Raw genomic sequence first — 7,450 nt, forward strand, 5'->3', positions numbered from 1 at the left:
CTTGATCACCAGATATCGCCTACTCTTCTCTATTCTGCTTGCATTAGAGTAGTGTAGCATGTTACTGTTTTCCGATATCCTATCCTGATGCATAGCCTATCCTTGCTACTACTGTTGTTACCTTTACCTGCAATCCTACATGCTTAGTATAGGATGCTAGATTTCCATCAGTGGCCCTACATTCTTTTCCGTCTGCTGTGCTATACTATCGGGCCGTGATCACCTGGGCGGTGATCGCGGGTTTATACTTATATATTACATACATGACACATGTGATGACTAAAGTCGGGTCGGCTCGTAGGAGTACCCGCAAGTGGATCTTTGTGGCGGAGCGACTGGGCAGGTTGAGACCACCCAGGTGAGAGGTGGGCCTGGCCCTGGTCGGCGTTCGCGGTTACTTCACACGCTTAACGAGATCTTGGTATTTGATCTGAGTCTGGCCATTTTGTCTATACGCACTAACCATCTACGCGGGAGTAGTTATGGGTATCCCGGCATCGTGGTATCAGCCGAAGCCTTCTTGACGTCAGCGACTGAGTGGCGCGCGCCGGATTGGACTGGAACGCCACTAGGCTAGGTCTGCTTCCGGCCGCGTACGCAAGGTGCAGGTGTGCATAGGGCGATGGGCCCAGACCCCTGCGCGCTTAGGATTAGACCGGCGTGCTGACCGCTCTGTTGTGCTTAGGTGGGGCTGCAACGCGTTGATCTTACGAGGCCGGGCATGACCCAGAAAAGTGTGTCCGGCCAAATGGGATCGAGCGTGTTGGGTTATGTGGTGCACCCCTGCAGGGAAGTTTATCTATTCGAATAGCCGTGTCCCTCGGTAAAAGGACGACCCGGAGTTGTACCTTGACCTTATGACAACTAGAACTGGATACTGAATAAAATACACCCTTCCAAGTGCCAGATACAACCCGGTGATCGCTCTCTAACAGGGCGACGAGGAGGGGATCGCCGAGTAGGATTATGCTATGCGATGCTACTTGGAGGACTTCAATCTACTCTCTTCTACATGCTGCAAGATGGAGATGACCAGAAGCGTAGTCTTCGACAGGACTAGCTATCCCCCTTTTATTCTGGCATTCTGCAGTTCAGTCCACTGATATGCCCCTTTACACATATACCCATGCATATGTAGTATAGCTCCTTGCTTGCGAGTACTTTGGATGAGTACTCACGGTTGCTTCTCTCCCTCTTTCCCCCTTTCCTATCTATCTAGTTGTCGCAACCAGATGTTGGAGTCCAGGAGCCAGACACCACCGTCGACGACGACACCTACGACACTGGAGATGCCTACTACTACGTGCAGGCCGCTGACGACGACCAGGAGTAGTTAGGAGGTCCCAGGCAGGAGGCCTTGCCTCTTCGATCGTTGCTACTTTTGTGCTAGCCTTCTTAAGGCAAACTTGTTTAACTTATGTCTGTACTCAGATATTGTTGCTTCCGCTGACTCGTCTGTGATCGAGAAATTGTATTCGAGCCCTCGAGGCCCCTGGCTTGTATTATGATGCTTGTATGACTTATTTATGTTGTAGAGTTGTGTTGTGATATCTTCCCGTGAGTCCCTGACCTTGATCGTACACATTTGCGTGCATGATTAGTGTACGGTCAAACCGGGGGCGTCACAAGTTGGTATCAGAGCCGACTGCCTGTAGGAATCCCCCTTTCCACACTCCTTGGCCGAAGTCGAGTCTAGACATTACAAAACTTTTACTAACATGGCTGTGTGTCTTACGGGCCCACGTCGCCATTGGGTGGTACTAGGATCTTTTACTCCTCGACCTTTACTCTGGGACTCTGAACTCTCTTCTACTCGGGTTAAACGAATTTACTAGCTTTAACACTAGGATCCCGTGACCGCATTCACCCCAAAGTTGGATAATCCATAGTTGTTTCTTAGAATAGTATTTTGAACAATTCACACACTGTCATTTGACTCCTTTGAAACGTCTTTGCTTTCAGATGGAACCCACGAGGCAGGTCGTTCGCCACACGACGGCCATTGGTGCCTCGGGATCACCTGCGGTGCTAGCTGAGATGATGACCTATCTGGGTTATCGCTGGCACCCTGAGTACACCGTCTACGAGGAGTACCAGGACTTTAACCAGGAGCAGTACCGTGCCATCGTCCACCTCTACTCTCGGGAGTATGACTCCACTACTGTGCTTCACACCGCACATGGAGTTGGTGTGACCATCGATATGGCTGTCCACGATGCTGCCTATGCTGCTCTGACACGTCTTCGTGGAGAGTATCGGGAGTTGGACACCTCCCCTTTCAGGCACATTGCTATCGCATCCGATGATGGTGCGGAGGGATACTATACTGCTGCCTACTCCACTGTCACCCGAGAGCCCTTCTACCATCAGAACCTGGTTCTGCATGCTGATGGGCTGGATCGAGCTAACCGAGCTCTTCGCCACGAGATGTACACCACCCGTCAGCACCTTTACCGTGCTCTGACGCTGCTGCACCCCTTTGTCCGATCTGGACAGGTACCGCGTACTGCGATCTACCCAGCCAGGACCGTGATGCCCCACGGTGTCGGTTGGCCAGAGGTGGGAGGCTACTCCCCCGCACTTGGTCCTCTTCTGCCACCTGAGCGTCGGGCTCTACACCTGAGTATCCGCGGCCCCCAGTCTGCTGACGTGGAGGGCTATCCGTTGCCTCACTACCAGCTGTCGGGCTACGATTACCTCCACAGTACCTCTTGGGACTGATGTAGGCTTGCTAGTAGTATTAGTTGCAGTCGCCGCGAGCCTGTGTGCCGCCTATGATGTATTAGTCTATGTACTGAACTCTGTGTACTGAACTCTGTGCATGACCCCTTTTGTAAGCTATGCCGACTACTATGTAGTAGCTATCGTGCTCCTTTCGTTATGCATGTTTCATCATGAATGATTCTTGTCTTAGCACATATTCTCAATGCTGATCTACCCCGGTTATATATTAGCAGGATGGTTAGACCAGGTGGTCGTGGTCGTGGTGGCGATGCCCCACCACCACCTGAGTACATGGCTGGTATGATCCAACAGTTTGAACTGAACCGCCAATTCATGGAAAATATGATGGCCCAGTTTCCTCGCCCCAATATGAACCAGCAGCCAGCTCAAGTGACTCTTCAAGATTTCATACGCCTCAACCCAACCATCTACCGCAGCTCAACTCAGCCTCTGGATGCTGATGACTGGCTCCGTGACATCACCTATGAGATGGAGTCTGCTGATGTAGCCCCTGCCAGCTATGTCACCTTTGCTTCCTTCTTCTTGAAGGGACCCGCAGCTCAATGGTGGGACAGCCACAGGCGTACTCTGCCAGCTGGAACAATCATCACATGGCCAGACTTCCAAGCTGCTTTCCGTGCCCGCTTCATTCCTCAAGGAGTCATGGACCGGAAGAAGCGTGAGTTCCGCAACCTCACCCAAGGCAACAAAACTGTCGAAGCTTATCAGCGGGAGTTTCTGGACTTGTCCCGCTATGCTGAAGAAGACATTGCAACTGATGCACGCAGACAGGAGAAGTTCCGTGATGGCCTTCAAGCTGACATCAAGCTCGCACTTCTAGTGCATGACTTTGCTGATTTCGCCACCTTGGTGAACAAGGCCATCAATGTCGAAACTGGTCTGCAGGAATACCAGAGCTCTCACAGGCGCAACCGTGACACGGGCTCATCTTCGGGCCCGCCCTCACAGAAGCGTAAGATATGGATCCCGAACAGCATGTACCGTCCAAATGCATCTGCCCCAAGGCAGACATATGCTGCACCTCGTCTGCCTCCACCACCATCTAGGCAGTCAAGACTTCCAGCTCCACCATCCCAAGCTCCTGTTCCCACTCCGAATAATGGCTTGTGCTTCAGGTGTGGTCAACCAGGACACCGTGCTAAAGAATGCAACCAGAACCAGAATCAACTGGCCCTTCCAGCAACTGGCCGTGGTAACAATCAGCCCCGCAACAACAATGCTAAGTCTTATGGTCGTGCTCATGCCAACCACGTTGATCTCAACGAAGCTCAAGACCAGCCTGCTACTGTGATGGGTACACTCCTCGTAAATTCAGTACCAGCATCCGTTTTATTTGATACAGGTGCATCGCATTCATTCATGTCAGAAGATTTTGCATACAAGCACGACGTTAAATGTGAGGAGATGAACACCTCTGTATTGGTCAAAACCCCCGTGGGACAGTGTCAAACCTCCTTGGTTGGCATCGATGTCCCCGTGGAAATCGAAGGGCTGGAATTCTATGCCTCTCCCATTATCCTGAAGTCGTCTAACATCGACCTCATTTTGGGTATGGATTGGTTGAAAGCGCATACTGCTTCTATAGTTTGCGCCACTAAGACCGTCCATCTGCTACACCCTTCAGATGAAATAGTTGCTTACCAAGCTCATCTGGTGCAAAATGCCGAGGCAAGGCTCTATGCATTGAATGCATTGAACGCTGCACCACTCGAGGGCATTGAGAACATTCCCGTCGTGCGTGAATTCCTCGACGTCTTCCCTGAAGAACTTCCAGGGATTCCCCCTGCTAGAGCTGTCGAATTCATCATCGACTTGAAACCAGGCACCACTCCTATAGCCAAGCGACCCTACAAAATGCCGCCGCATGAACTCCTTGAGCTTAAGGAGGAAATCGACAAATCTCTTCGCAAAGGATTCATTCGCCCAAGTTGCTCTCCTTGGGGAGCACCTTCTCTCTTTGTCAAGAAGAAGGATGGGACAAACCGGTTAGTTCAAGACTACCGTCCTATAAACCAAGCTACCATTCAGAATAAGTACCCTCTTCCTCGGATCAATGATCTGTATGATCAACTGGCGGGTTCGTCAGTGTTCTCTAAGCTCGACTTGAGGTTGGGCTACCACCAGATCCGTGTTCGAGAAGAGGATATCCCAAAGACCGCCTTCGTGACTCGCTATGGTTCATACGAGTACACCGTCATGTCTTTCGGTTTAACCAATGCTCCAGCCACCTTCTCTCGTCTGATGAACTATATATTCATGGATTACCTCGACAAGTTCGTCGTGGTTTATCTGGATGATATCCTGGTATTTTCCAAGAACGAAGAAGAACATGCCGAACATCTTCGACTTGTGCTGGAGAAGCTACGAGAGCATCAACTATATGCCAAGTTCTCCAAATGTGAATTCTGGCTACCGGAAGTAACCTATCTTGGGCATGTCATCTCTAAGGATGGTATTGCCGTCAACCCCGAGCGAGTTCAGGCTATTCTTGATTGGACTCCTCCCAAGAACGTTAAGCAAGTCAGAAGTTTTCTCGGTCTCGCCAGCTATTGCCGTCGATTCGTCGAGAACTTCTCTAAGATCGCCAGGCCTCTGACTAACCTGTTGCATAAGGGTGTCAAGTTCCAATGGACAGACAAATGTCAGGAAAGTTTCCAGGCACTCAAAGACAAGTTGACTTCTGCTCCAGTTCTAGCTCCACCTGATACTAAGAAGGACTTTATCATTTACTGCGACGCTTCCCGTCAAGGATTAGGCTGTGTCCTAATGCAAGACCGCAAAGTGATTGCTTATGCCTCTCGGCAATTGCGCCCTCACGAAGAGAACTACCCAGTTCACGACCTCGAACTTGCTGCTGTCATTCATGCGCTGAAGCAGTGGCGACATTACCTTCTCGGTAATCGTTGCGAGATCTTCACTGACCACCAAAGTCTGAAATATCTGTTTACTCAGCCAGATCTGAACCTCCGTCAACAGAGATGGATGGAGCTTGTTGCAGACTTTGACTTGGGTATTTCCTATACGCCAGGCAAGGCTAATGTAATGGCTGATGCCTTGAGCCGCAAGTCTTACTGCAACCACCTCCAGGTTCATAAAGTTCAGCCCTCGCTTGTTGAAGAATTCAGGAAGCTGAACCTCCATATTGTTCCTCCGGGTGCACTCGCTCCCCCTCCTAAGGAGTTTGGCAAGGTGAACCTCCACGTTGTTACCCAGGGTTCCCTCAATACCCTAGTTGCTAAACCAGATCTCGAGGACAGCATCAAAAGGCTACAGAAGTATGACTCTGAAGCCCACAAGATTAAGCGCTACCTCGCAGAAGGAAAGCCCTCATTCTTCACTATTGCTGAAGATGGCACCTTATACTTCAAGGGCCGCCTAGTGGTGCCATGTGCAGAGAAAAACCTGGATATGACACAGGAAGTTATGAAAGAAGCTCATGATACACCTCTGTGTATCCATCCTGGTAGTACAAAGATGTACCAAGACATCCGTCAGAGATTCTGGTGGTCTAATATGAAGCAAGCCATTGCTCGTTATGTTGCTGAGTGTGACGTTTGCCGTCGTATCAAAGCAGAACATCAAAGGCCTGCTGGAACTCTGCAACCTATCTCTATTCCTGAATGGAAATGGGACCATGTTGAGATGGACTTCGTCACTGGATTTCCCAAATCACAGAAAGGTAATGATGCTATTCTTGTCGTCATTGACCGACTTTCCAAAGTTGCACATTTTCTGGCAGTCAAAGAAACGATCACTGCTAGCCAGTTGGCAACGCTCTATATGTCCAGGATTGTTTCACTCCACGGTATTCCATTGGTTATCAGCTCAGACCGTGGCAGCTTATTCACTTCAAGATTCTGGGCAAGTTTCCAAGAAGCTATGGGAACTCATCTGTCATTCAGTACTGCGTTTCATCCTCAATCGCAAGGACAAGTTGAACGCGTCAACCAAGTCCTCGAAGATATGCTTCGAGCTTGTGTTATTTCCTTCGGCAAGAAATGGGAGGAATCTCTCCCGTATGCTGAGTTCTCTTATAATAATAGCTATCAAGCTAGTCTGAAGATGGCCCCCTTCGAAGTGTTATATGGACGAAAGTGTCGAACCCCTCTGAACTGGTCAGAAACTGGGGAACGTCCACTCTTCGGTCCGGATATTATCCAAGATGCCGAAGAACAAGTCCGCATTATTCGTGAGAATCTCAAGACTGCTCAGTCACGTCAGAAGAGTCAGTATGACCGTCATCATAAAGACATGGTCTATCAACCTGGCGAAAAGGCTTATCTTCGAGTCACACCTATGAAGGGTGCTCACCGCTTCGGGATCAAGGGCAAACTAGCTCCTCGCTATATTGGCCCATTCACTATTCTCGAAAGGCGTGGAAAAGTGGCATACCAACTGGAGCTACCGCCGAACCTTTCTCAGGTTCACGATGTGTTCCATGTGTCACAGCTCCGCCGTTGCTTCAAGGATCCAATCCGAGCTGTGGATCATGAAGTGCTCGAATTGCAGCAAGACCTCTCCTATAAGGAGCATCCGGTCCGCATTCTCGACCAAGCTGAACGCCGCACACGTCAGAAGGCGATCAAGTTCCTCAAAGTCCAGTGGTCGCACCATTCTGAAGATGAGGCCACTTGGGAACGAGAGGATCGTCTGCGCGAAGAATACCCCGCACTGTTTCCTTCTACCTCCTAAATCTCGGGACGAG

This window comes from Triticum aestivum, chromosome 4D (assembly GCF_018294505.1).
Source record: "Triticum aestivum cultivar Chinese Spring chromosome 4D, IWGSC CS RefSeq v2.1, whole genome shotgun sequence".
NCBI lineage: Eukaryota > Viridiplantae > Streptophyta > Magnoliopsida > Poales > Poaceae > Triticum > Triticum aestivum.